Source organism: Gallus gallus, chromosome 2 (assembly GCF_016699485.2).
Source record: "Gallus gallus isolate bGalGal1 chromosome 2, bGalGal1.mat.broiler.GRCg7b, whole genome shotgun sequence".
Classification (NCBI taxonomy): Eukaryota; Metazoa; Chordata; class Aves; order Galliformes; family Phasianidae; genus Gallus; species Gallus gallus.
The window spans coordinates 15345994-15359709 of record NC_052533.1 but is presented as its reverse complement, the minus strand read 5'-3'; the positions used below and the strand labels follow the sequence as shown (position 1 = coordinate 15359709).

General features: G+C 44.5%; 1 protein-coding gene across 9 annotated transcripts in view; it reads right to left on the bottom strand.

Annotated features, from left to right (window-relative positions):
* Nucleotides 1-12430, bottom strand: part of MPP7 (membrane palmitoylated protein 7) — a 143603-nt gene extending 131173 nt beyond the window's left edge. For 8 of the 9 annotated variants that reach the window (XM_015282069.4, XM_015282072.4, XM_015282070.4 and 5 more), the window contains exons 1-2: nucleotides 12338-12430; nucleotides 6956-7031 (exon numbers count right to left, since the gene is read on the bottom strand). The gene's annotated coding sequence lies outside the window, so the exon portion shown is untranslated. The remainder of the gene's footprint in view (nucleotides 1-6955; nucleotides 7032-12337) is intronic. The other variant, XM_015282071.4, reaches the window with a different exon arrangement.
* Nucleotides 12431-13716: the final 1286 nt, after the last annotated feature.

The following is a 13716-nucleotide window of genomic DNA, read 5'->3' as shown; positions in this document are numbered from 1 at the left end:
ACCTTGAGAACAGGTTCTTCAAAGCTTTGACAACAGTCTGTCAATGGCTGTACTGCTACACCAAAATAAAGGTTGCTTTACAGCTTGCTTCGTCTTCTTCCCTTAATATCCCCTCTCAGTTACTTCTGAAGAAGGAAGGACAGCTCTTACATTCCTGTCAGGAGACAGACAGCATGTAGTTTTCCCTTAATTAACACTCAATTTCACTTCAGTGTTCGAACTTAAAAACAACTTCCTTTTTGCAGCCGATTTCCTGTATCAGTAAGCCCTTGCAAAACTGTTGTCTTAACACAGAAACTTTTAGTAGAACGAGAATAAAACTTGTGTCTGAGCAGAGAAGTTTACATAAGTTTTCTCTTCTGGGCTTTATTCTCTTGGTGAAGCACAGAGCAAGGTGGCTGCAAGAGAGCATTTCAGCCCATTCTCCGGTAGTTCATATCACATCACAACATTTTCCTCTACCATTTTAGTACAGCTGCTTATACCAGAATACCTATGCTTTTTTAGAGTAGTCATCAGAATAGCACACACGCTTACATTCACTGTAAGTGCCTGCAGATCTGATTTATAGTATATTCCAGACATATGACTGTATAATTCAGACAAGCTTAAAAAAAGTATTCTGAAAGAAGATACTTGCAAGGACTTTGCAGAGCCCATTGGCTCTGCTAAGCATAAGAGGACATATTTTTACTTGACCTACACTACTAATCTCAGTAAACTGGACCTTAGCAACAGATGCAAAGCTCAAATGACCACTTTCAAATCCTTAATGCAGCTCCACCCTCAGCCTCTGGTCATTTTTCTTTTGAAAGTAATAAACAGACCGGTGCTTCTTGGTCAATGTAACAGTCTCCCCTTAGTACAGGAGCTGATCTCTCTAGTACCAGCAAGTGGGATTCCTGGCCTTGACTTCAGCTGCATTGCTTCCTATCACACACAGAAAGGCATAGATTGGGATATAAAGACAAATTTCATAACTAAGTTCAGAGATTGCTTTGATTATTTTGCTGAAGGATTAGGTAACAAATTCCATATATACAGTATCTCTGTAGTTCTATATCCCGGCATTTAAAAATTGACATTCAGTCTGACCCAGAAGTCTGGCCTAAAATGTAGGATAAAATCTACTTGAGGCAGCTTTCATTCTTCTGAGTATTGCAAAACTGCGAGCACATAGATTGACTGAAACACATCTCACCCTTGCACAAACTTAAGTTAAACTGGAATAGAGTTAAAAAGAATGCTTTGTAACATAAAAGGTCTTTAGCCCAAGACAAGTATTACAAATAGAAACACTGTAAGCATTTTAAAGCAAAGAAAAAGTTGTCTATAAAAGCAGCACTCCAAAACATTCAAGTAGTAAGAACTACAGCTATCTCAAAGAGCACAAACTTAAACCTCTTCTGCTTCCTCCAGGCTTCACCCATGGTAAACTGACAGAATTTGCCATCAGACATGCCTGCTGGTACCCTAAGCTGAGCCCTGGCCGGGCTGCAGCAGCCTGTATAATTCTGCTGTGCCACTGCAATGACAGCAAACCCGTGTTCAAAGTTGCAAAGGGTTTTTTTAGTGTGTTATCTGGAAACAATACTTTTTGAAATACCATCTTTGAAACATGAATAGACTCATTCTGTATGCAAATTCTGGATCTCAGTTGCAGCTGTTTATGCCAAGTATCGGGCTGCAAGTCACACAAATTTGCTGTTTTAATAGCAAGTTTATTTTCCTCTTCTTGGTTTATATTTAATACCAAGTTCATAGACTTACACAGGTCATTCTGGCAGCTGGTACAATCACATGCCAAGTCATAAGCTAAGGACTCCCATGACAAAATGTGACTTAACAGAGGTTCACTGATTTAACAAGCAATGGCAAAAGATGTCTACCTCCCAGAATACAGCCTGGTTGAGCTACTTGCAGACATGGTCTCAGCACCAAGTCAGGACTGTTCTAAGGAGAAGCCCAAGTCAGTCTGATCATACTGCTCACTCCTCAATACCGACTAACAAAGAAGAGGAAATACAGAACGATATGCCCCACAACAACACAGCCTACAGACTGGGAACCACCAAACTAGACAGTCACACCACGACTTTAACTCATAACCCAAACTCAAATGCTAGGGCTGAAATCAGTTTTGTACTTGGAGACCAGAGTAGCTGATCCCTTGACTCCTCGGGAAAGAGGCTTTTATGTGAAGTCTTTATCATCTTCCTTTTAGTTACGAGATTCCTGTAGGACCTGCTATAGAGGGGACTGTCTCCCCGTATGCTTTACTTCTTCCAAGGGTACTGTACTACTACTCTGTTCCCTCTCAAGAGGAGTTCACATTTTTTTTTTTTTCCTGAAATGTGCCAATTCCCTCAAAGGAAAAGTGAACACCTGGCATTTTCCTTTCTTTGCCTCACAATTCTTCTTTTTTTCCTTGACCTAGGAAAGGTCTCACCATCAAAAGAGGCAGGGAAGTCTCAGCATTAAGAGAGGACTGCTGTAACAATTACCTAAAACTCAAGGTTGGAAGGGACACGTGCACACACACACACACACAAACACTCACTACATTAAGGGCTACCTTGGAGTTGAGTAGACACACTATAAGATAATTTCTATGCATAGCAAATATGCATGCAAGAGGAAGGTTATACATAAAAACATTCAAACTTAATGGAGAAAACCTAATCACAAATAAATTTATTTTACAAATAAATAAAATAAATGCTGCTGTGGAGGCATTCAAGACCAGGTTGGACGGGGCCCTGGGCAGCCTGATGGGGTGGGTGGCAGCCCTGCCCATGGCAGAGTTCGAACTGAATGACCTTTAAGGCCCCTTCTAATCGAGGCCATTCTGTGATGACTTACTAACTCAGAACAATGTATTACTACATACACAGTCTAAAATAACTTAGAATGCAGAAAAAGAGATGAAGAGGAAAAGAACAATTTTCATTAGCCAGAAGAAGATCCAAGGCAGCAAGAGTAGTGAGGCATTAAGGTTTGTTAAGGCAGAATCAAAACCAGCTCTCTGAGAAAGAGGGTTAACATATGCTTTAAATTCACATAGAATGTAAGAGCATATGGGTTGTAAGGCCAATGCTAATTGTGCACATAAGGAAAGTAGTAGCCCTTTGGTTATTGTCCTCTCAATCCTCCCTAAAGAGAAGGGATTTGCATTTCACCAACCAGTGAATCAAAAGCAGCTGGCAGCAAGGAAAGGGGCAGAGACACGTGGCCTCAGAGAGGACACTCGCCTTGCAGCCTGGGCAGTGGCACAGGAGGCGTGCCAAACCCTCAGCACAGACTGCTGCTGCTCTGACCACGTCCTGCACAGACACTGAGCACACTCTCACTGTCATCACAGTGTAGAGGAACTGCACAGACAGCAGCCAAATAAATATTTAGCTATAATTACCAAAATGCAAGATGAGATTTGATTTTTTGGGCAACTGAAGGAAACTTCCTTTTCTATTTAGATCTTTACTGTGGGGGGCAAACGTGTTGAGATTTCTTGCGTAGCTACTCTGACATACTGGAAACTTAGTGAGCAGCCACAGAAGGTCCAGCTTCTTAACCAAACGCTTCTCTGTTCCTAGAGTACAGCATTAAACTTGTTGGTTTTAAACTTAATAGGCACACAATGTTTTCTTTACAGGAGTCTGAAGGTACTCCATTCACAAAAGGAAGAACCTTTCTCTCCCAAAGAAGCACCAGCATCCCAGCTGAGCAGCCTGTGCAGGCACACAGTGCGCCCGCTGGCACCACACGTTACTCCAAAGATGTTTAACTGCAATGGCAGTGGGCTTATTTTAACAAGCTGCAGTGTTTTGACAAGTAATGCACATGTTTATTGAACTGATACATATATTTTAAATATTCATGCTATATCCAAGCCAGATGACAATATTAGAAAAGACAAAATAAGTGATTAATTAAGGTGGGGCACTTAATTCCCTGAAGTAAGCCAGCAGCACGCAAAATGGTTGAGATCAGTGACCAGAATCCCTCTCGTTTCCTTTCAAGTTTAATTGCCATCATCCACTGGAAGCCAAAACCACTAGCCAGAACTCATTAACTACTGTGATAAAGCTTTAAGTCTGAGGAGTAGAATGTAAAATCCAACATTAATGAAACAGCATTTAATCAGCTGCCGTCATCCATTACACTTGTCCACCTACACAACGAAGTTACAGAATTAAACATTGTGTTACAGATGCTGTCCACCCTATTCATAGAGAAGGAATATAGTATTAAATGAAACAGTATCTTAGTATCTTCCTACAGTAACAAGAAGTCTTTTACTGCCTATGTTTGCCTTTGATTTGATAACCACCAGTAAAGAGTTAGTGGGCTGAGACCACCTGTCTTTATACTACTGCCATTGGTCATTATGTTTCCTGTGTATTTTTCCAGTTAGTGAACTGTTCCTATATCCCTCCACACCTGAACTACTGGAACTCTCCCTCCCCAGCCAGGCCAGCTGCAGGTTCTTCCTGTTAGAAAAGTTCCTGCATGGATTTTAACACCGTTCTGTTCTCGCTCCTGCTTTTTTTCCCCTGTTGAAATGCAGGCATTTTGCTGCATTTATCATTATAAGCACGTTCCGAGAAAAGCCTTAATGAGAATGAAGCTAAATAATCTTTATTAAGTAATAAACACGTGTCATGAAATCAGGAATAATTCATATTGAATACAATACGAACTTGTAGAAAACAGTTTTCACAGCTTCATTGAAAACAATAAAAAAGGCTGATTACTTCACTGCTGTAATGCAGTTTTCTACTTTTCTCTTCACTATCAACTACCCCTTTGCCACCTGTTCTCTCCAGTATTTGTCTTGCCACTTCCTCCCTTCACGGTGAAGAAGTTTCCAGATGTAGCTGACAAGGAAGCCACGTTCCCCCAGTTCTGAAATCAGCTATTTCCAGCCACCATTCCAGCACACACACCACAGATGAGACGTGGTTCTCTTTCAGCAGACACGAAGAGAAGGAACTTCGCACAGCGCCCACCTTCCATGCTTGCTGGTTGTAGGCAGAGCTCCACATGAAGGACACCACACATCTTTCCTACACTCCATCCCAAAACTGCTTTCCCTGATGGCTGACTGTGCAGCAGCTGCACATTACTTTTAGTCTCACTGTTAAGCAACAAGGTTTCTTAGCACCAGAGAGCCTTTCCTTAGAAGCAACCCCCACTCCCACCTTGCAGCAGGCAGATGAGCACCCAATGCACCACTCCACGCTTGCCTCCAAGCATGCTATTCACAGTTTTATCCCGAGGTTGGTTTGTCATTTTGATATCTGCCCTAAGACAATCATGGCAGCAGGAAGGTGGTCCAGATCCCAGTTTGTATCATATTTCAAACACAACAAACTTCCAAGCCAGAGGTGCACACAGTGTCGCTCTGCTGGAGCATATTAAGTCATGCTGGGTTGTAGCACTGTGTCTTTACAATACAAGGGAATTCTAACATAGAATTTTAAAGTTCTTTAATAGATTGAGATATTTGGAAAAGAAACAAAGCTCTGTGATGCAAACTGGACACTCCTTTCCCCATTAGAAAGCAATCCCTAGAACCAAAGCTGTGGGTGAACTACACACATACTGGAAATGACTGGGAGTTGTTGGTTCAGACAGCCTGGGATGCAAGACAGTAACTGACTCTTTTCAGAGTCCCCATGTCTGCAGATGGCGAGAACAGCAGGGAAGGCAGGGCAGGGAGCTGACAAAGGGCCGCTGTTCATGCATGTCTCAGGCTGCTAGGAGAGCGAGGACAGTGTGGGAATGCACAGGAAGTAGAGAAAAGTTTAAATGCAACCTACAAAGCCATACTGCACACCCTTGGTAGCCTTGATCCTCAACACACCTGAACAAGAGGGTAAGCTGCTTGCTCAGAAGTTGGCTGTGGACACCTCCAGCACTGCTGGTCTCCAGACAATACAGTTTCAGCTTTCCCCCTCCGTACACACATTCCATTTGCCCTTAGAACACAGAAGTGAGCTGTGTCTGCAGCTTCCCCAGTGACCCAGATCACAATGAGATAATTAACCACTCGTGAACAGCTACTTCATTGAAAACCTCCATTACTGTATCTGAAAACCTTTCAGTGAAATTTAATACTGTTTCTTTAGATCAGCTGTCTTCTGCAACTCTTCCGGACTGTGATGAAAAAGCAAGGCTTTCTATCATCTGAATTTGCAACTTCTTTTTCTTTAAGGAAAAAAAAAAAAAGCCTCTCCATTAGCCAGTTCAAGCTACTCATCTGGCCACATACAATATGTGAAATATAAATATCCCACTCTTACCCATAATTAGCAATGTCAATTATATTTCTTCAGAAAGCATTCATGGCATACTGACTATGAAACAGCATCCTGCATTTCATATATGAGACTACACTTTTGCTTTTGGAACAGATTCATTAGCTAAAGCCAAGTTCAGTCCACGAGACAACACATTATGAGTGCAATAAAGATGTTCTGTGCTCCTTATATAAGTGGATGTAGACATTTCCAAGTTCTGGGGCATAATTAGTAGTTCTAAAGCATTTTACCTTATTCTTATGTCATATAATTTATCATGTAACTGTTCTTGTAGCCAGTCCTTCTTAACTGCTGGCTGTATTGGTAACACATTTCCCTTTGTTTTCAAAACTTAATTCATCATATATAATGAAAGAACATATGAAAATGTAATCATTCCTGACTCCAAAAGAAAAAAAAACAGGCTGTCTTTATATGAAAATAAAGCAGCATACAATTTGAATTAAGTATACTTATACCACATTTCATTACGCTGACATCTGACAGCTTTATTTACTAATACTAAATAGAATATAACTATTCTTGGCCTCTCATCCCACTTCACACACTGCTAAGGAGCAGAGAAAACAAATGACAACCTAATCCACCATCAGAAAGCCATGGGCAAAAGAGTAATCATACGGTAATTGTACCTGTACGACTGTCTTGACTTCAACAAGGATGCAAAGTATGCATTTTCCAGATCAGGGAGCTGAGAATGTATGGAACCTGAAGAAAAAGGAGAGGTTAATAGTATTATGACATTAATGTTGGAAACATGAAGTATTTTCATGTTTTTATTCTAGAATCATAGAACCACCAAGGTTGGAAAAGACCTCCAAGAGCACCCAGTCCAACCATCTACTTACTACCAACATTTCCACTAAACCATGTCCCTCAGTACAGCAATGAAATGTTTCTTGAACACCTCCAGGGTTAGTGACCTCACCACCTCTTTGGACAGCCCATTCAGTGCCTGACCACTTGTGCTCCAGACCCCTCACAGCTTTGTTGCCCTTCTTTGGACACACTCCCGGGTCTCAATGTCTGTCTTGCATTGAGGGGCCCAAAACTGAACATAGCACTTCAAGCGCGGCCTCATCAGAGCTGAGTACAGAGGGATGATCACCTGCCTGCTCCTGCTCACTACACAATTTCTGATACAAGTCAGGACATCATTGGCCTTCTTGGCCATCTGGCTCACTGGGCACACTGCTGGCTCATGTTCAGCTGAGTGCTGACCAACATCTCTAGGTCCAGTTCTTCTACACAGACTTCCAGCCACTCTGTCCCAAGCCTGTAGCATTGCCTAGGGTTGTTGCGTCTCTAAATGTTACAGGAATAAGTTCCTAACAATCCTTTCTCTATGAAGCCTTGCAAAAAAAATAAGTCATAAGAGACCTTTATTCAGGACATGGTGGTATGATGATATGCAAATTTGTTCTGCCTCCAAGCCTACCCTAGGCAAATGGGTCTTAAAGGAGTAATTATTTCTTTTTCAAAATGGTTATAGAAAAGCTTCAAATAAATGGATACAGATAATGTGGATTGGGATAATAGAAGTAAGCATTCATAAGGCTTCATATACATGTAATAACATTTTATACATGACTGAATCAAGCTTTGGTACAAAACATTATGTGTACACCTTCTCCCATTATACATCATGCTTGTAGTAAAGATGCTCACTTCTTTCCTTCGCAGTAACTAATCCTGCTGCTCTGAGAAGTCAGCAATAACCTCAAAACCATGACTAGCCATGCACACTGACATTTAGCAAATGGCTTTTTCAACACTCCAGCTGGCACCATGCTCTGCTTGCTCCCCTATGAGCTCTAAAAACCTGACGTTCCCTATTGGCAATGGGCAGCAGGACCAGCAATGGCAGCACTCAGAGTCACAACCACATTAAGTCCCACATGTATAGCAGGCACTGAGCAGTCAAACCAGTAGAAAACCTCAGGACAGGGCTATGCTTTTAATGTCCACATTTCACCATAGCCTTGGCACACTGCGTATGACAGCAGTCACATTGCCTGTTTTATAGTTCCACAAGGTTTCGTAGTATAGTTCGTAGTTAGCTTACAGATTCTTTCAATGATTATCTTTAAATATTGATGACATACCAGATGTAAACAGTGAGTTCATTTCAAGAGCACCTCATTGATGGTTTGTGGTAGAATGACTGTATCACTGGCAATACTGCACAGTGTTAAAGAACCAGGAAAGTTCACATTTTGGTTCTTGAAAGCCAGCAAATTGACTGGGTTGATTTCTTCTTCTTCTTCTTCTATTAAAACACTTTTTTTTTTCTTTTATTAAGATACAACATCCCAAGCACTTCATGCAAAGTGCGCTAACACTGAAACACACCAGATTTCCAACTGACTGTAAAACCAGCTGAATTAACAGAAAAGGCTGCTGGGTCTTTGGTCAAGCATTAGAACAGACTGCCCAGGGAGGCGGTGGGGTCACTGTCCCTGGAGGTTCTCCAGAACCACGGTAATGTGGCACTTGGGGACATGGCTAATGGGCACAGTGGGGGTGGGTTGGGCTTGAGCTCGGGGATCTCAGAGGTCTTCTCAAACCTTAATGATTCCATGAGTAAACATGATGGATTGATAGTTGGACTAGATGATCTGAGAGATCTTTTCCAACCTTAGTGATTCTATGACTCTATGACTCCATAACATACTTTCAGAGGGCATTGTTCAGCTTTTTATCCATGCTGGGTTTTAGCTTGACTTGTGATTTCATTTAAGCTCCCCAGGAATGGTGATGGCAGGAGCATCTTAGCCCTCACAACTGAATGGAAGTGGAAAAAAACCAAGACACTGGACACAGTAACAACATGTAATCACAAAATATTAAATATTCAAACCCTCTTAAAGTAGCTGCTCACCATTTCTTCAAAGCTAGCAATGGCGAGATAAAGTTCAGTCTACACTTGGTTCATAATGTACACAGCTGAATCATTTCCAGGACAGAAACCATGGTCCCCAAAACTAGTCTGCTTAATCCTACTGCTCAAGAACATCCTTCCAAAGAGGGGAAGGAAAATTCAAGTCATATTCCTTGCTAGCTAAGCATAAAGAATATAGATACCCTTCAAAAACACCTAAGAAAAGTTTTGCACATCTTCAGACAAGCTACTTTTTACTTTCTGCTGGTTTTCCTCTAAAAGTAAGACTGCTAGCTGAAGTAAAGAGCATGTCAAAGTACCACTTAAACTTGGAAATTCACTAGAAGAACTTCACTGAACGCCTCACGGTAATCCTCAAAAGGTCCTGGAAAACCCACAAGCAGAGCCAGAGCTCTCAGAGCTGCCACAGCCAGCAAGGCATGGCAGAATGAGTGGACTGTACTGTCCAGGAATGTTAAGGATACCGCACCATGAGATGAATTTGACATGCATTAAGTAATGCTTGTTCCCTCTTACTGTACTTCAGTACTACTACCTGGCAAGGAAATCCAAGGTATGACATCACAGATGATATAAATAGTCAGGATCCACTGCAAGCAAGTGTCAATTTATTGTGTCATATATTTCTAAGACTAAAATTAGGAAGGGACAAGTGAATACACTACATCTTTTCCTTAATGAGCTATGTATAGTAGCAACCAGGATGAGAACTTCCCAGGAGATGGGGCAGGAAGAACACACACACCGCAGGCTGGGATTAAGCTGTATTAGCACAGCTAAGTAGAAAGCTTTTGGGACCCCCACATGTAATTCACGTTGCGTTAGGTGGTGAAAATTGCTTCAGTCACTACAACAGCTTTCAGAGAGGTACACCAGGAGACAAGTAACGGAAGTTTTGCTAGCAGCAAGACTGGATTCTTCCTGCTTTCACTTATTAGCATAGCAAGTTCTGAAATAACCCTTCCATGGAGGAACCAGTTTAGGCAGAAAGGTGCTACTGAACTACTTTTCTTATGGTTCTTCTGCTCCCTTCCATATGTTACAGATAAATGAAAGGCTCAAGCACGCCTGGGTGTTTGCTGCATAAGGAGAATTCATCACAGGAAAGCACAATCAAAGCTTCACTTCCAGTCAAAAGCAGTGCTGCAACATCCTAAGAACAGATGGGAGTTCCAGCAGTTTCCACCAGCATCTCTCTGAGAATCGCAGCGCTCCCACCACGCACTCAGGAGAGGGCTGGCAGCTGGCACTTTGAGACATGCTTGTGACTGCTTCCAATCAGTAGCTGGGGAGCTCTGTCAATTTTACTTTTGGTGCTTATTTGCACCTTCATTAATAGGACATTAATCTGCTTTCTCTGCACCTGGCTCCAACTTTTACACTGTGCTCTTTCAAACCTGCAGCGCTGCACCTGCCTAATATGAAAACTAAATTCCAAATTGAGTGGTATAGCACGGAAAACATTTTACTGCGCACACAAAAACCAGCCCAGAAGCAGGGCCCGTGCAACACAGCCTCCTGTCTCTGATAAGGACTGCTGAGAGATGCCTGAGGAAGAGAACAAGAACCAAGTAAACACACAGCAATGTTTCCTCAATGCTCTCTGTCACTTGACAGCAATAGGCACCTCTGGGACTTCCTCTGCCTCCATTTACGTGTACACATGTAAGCACAGAGATTGTCAAATCCAAAACCACTCTAAGTCCAAGCCCATTTAGATCTACCTTTTGCCATTTAGGTTACTGCTTTACTCTGTGTCATTCTGATGAATAAACATGCACAGCTGAAACTGCTGTGCCCCTTTCATTCATCCGCTGCTCTAAGAGATTAAATCCTAAAAACTAAATTAACTGTTGCTTTAAGACCGCTTTTAGAAACTGCATGTAATCACCCGTTCTGAATACAAAAAGACTCTCTCAATCCAACAGTGACATTTACCAAAATCCTAACATTAATTCTAAGCGAGACCAGAGATTTAATCATTCATATCAGTGAAAGTATTGTTTATTCTAATTAAGTGAATAACGAAGCTGTAAATTAAGTCAGATCTGCCTGTAAATACAGCAGAGACACGATCACCCCTGCATTAAAAGGTCATGAAGGATGACACTAATACCTCATACCAAAATTCTAATGGCTACATTTTAAAACGGACATCTACCGAAGGAATTTAACAAGGAACGATGGCTACAAACACCTCTCCTTCAAACCAGGATCTCAGTCTAAGGATGCCTGAATTAAGAACTCTGAACCTCCCTGAAAACTGTAAAAAGGAGATGCTGAATTTCAGTGCTGGAGATCTCCATGAGGCTGAAGGATGCCCGCCCCGAAAGCCCCCGAAGTTATTTCACGCCACGTTCTGCAGGAGGGAAAGGCAAAGATGAGCAGGGCTGTTTAGGAATCCAAACCAGAGAAAGCTCTGGAGGTGCGGGAAGGGGTTTGTTATGCCGGGCACTGAGCAGCAGCAGAGCCGGACCTCGGCGGGGAGACACAGCGCTCCGAGCGCCGCCGCATCCAGGGTCAGTCCTGCCGCTCACGTGCAACTCGCCCAATTAATAATGCTATTTACGGATGTTTTTAAGGCTCGCTCAACGCAGATTAAGCGTGAGCATTAACGAACCAACGAGGGGCCGGCTCCACGCCTGAGTTACGCTATTCTCAACCAACCTACGAGCACACCTCGCGGTACCGACTGCCGCGAATTAAAATCTACGGCTCTGCGAGCCCAGCCGCGCGCCTGCCGTCCCCTCACGTTCGCTCACATCCATTACTTCTCGGGACGAACCCCCACTGCCCCGAAGGGCTCCAGGATCCGGGCAGAGCGGCTCAGCCCTCCCCACGGCCCCAGCCCCGGCGGGACCCAGCCCCGGGCCCGACCTCGGGAGCGCCGCGGGGCTCCGCTCCCGGCCGGGGGGCAGCGAGGCCGGCCGGCCGCCTCCCTCAGGGGGCGGGGGCCATCTTGGAACCCGCGGGGGGGCCGCGCCCCCGACCCGCCTCACCCCGGCGCCTCCTCAGGCGCCCCCCGCCCCGCACCTGCCTCAGCCACGCGCCCTCTCGGCACCCCCGGGACCGCGTTCCGCTCGCCTCGCTCGGCAGAGGCGGCGGCTCCTACCTTCGGCCGGGTCTCCCGGGTGGCAACAGACGCGCCCCGACCTCCCTCTAACAGCGAAGCCGCGCGCCCCGGCTCCACATCGCCTCTGCCGCCGCGCTGGGCCGGGCCGGGCCACGCTGCGCCCCGCCCCGAGGGGCGGAGTTCCGCGGGAGCGCGCGGATCCCAACGACCGCTTCGCCAGAGCTCGGCTCCGGCCCTCGCCCCGCGCCCAGGCCCCGGGCCGCGGAAAGCCTCGCGTCCTATTGGCTGCAGGAGGGAGGACGGCGCGGGGCGGAGCGCTGATTGGTCGCCGGGCGATGCTGCGACCCGCCCCTCGGGGGTCGCGTGACGCCAGGTGGACGGGGGCTCGTGCCCCGGCGGGCGCTGAGGTGGTTCTGGCGGTCGGGGGGTGTTGTCGTGCTGCTCAGCACAGCTTTCGTTCCTCTGTACTCGGCGGAGTTTTTATGCGTTGCCCTCAGGTGGGATGAATTTGACTGCAACAAAAGTCCACTGAGATGCGTCAGTGTTTCCCGAAGGCTCTTAATCTCTTATAACTTCCTCTCCTTTTGGGGGCAGAGCTCCCATCAGTGCGTACCGCACTGCAGCTGATGGCGTTCACCCTCTGACACTTTGTTTCTGCTCGATGTAACGCGAGGGTTTGGGGCGCCGCAGAACTACGTGGTTTCATGGCATCGTTTTTAGTTTAGATCGGCAAATCGTTAACAATTACTTTCTGCTTATCCGTATCTTCGGAGTCTGGGGACGAGATCCTTCCTCTTGCGATCCATCGGCACCTGAAGGATCTCTGAAAGGAAACCGGTGGAACGTGTGAGGTTAGTTTTGTCGTCGGTTACTCTCAAAGGCAGTGGAGTAATCGCAGCGGCTGGAGGTGCCAAATACCTCAGAGTACAGCCCCGTTTCAGGATAAATCTGCAGGATTTTGCATTGTTCAAGGTCGTACTTCAAATGTTCCTCTCGCCTTCCTTTAAATATTTCACAAGGTTAAATGTGTGCCAAGGTAATATCTTTCTTCTGTTAATGCTGAGCACCCCCTGAGTACTTTTTCATATCTCAAGACATAACCTCGTTTGGAAAGTTAATTAAAAAAAAAAAAAAACCTAAAAAAAAAAAAAAAAACCCTTCTGAGTTCTGACACTTTATATGCAAACATTTAGTTGAGGCCAAGTTGTTGGAAGAGAAAGTTAAATTCCTCGGAATTGAAGTGCTGACAGATACTAAGCAACAACACTGCAAAACAAGGCTTCCAGCCAGAATGATGATTTGCCATCGTACCATCCAAGAATTAACCTTCTTTTCCTGTTATAGTGTTTGGCAGCAGTGAGTTGAGCCCTGTTTTGAAAAAGGACCTCTTCTCCACAAACCCAAAACAATGCAGCTCC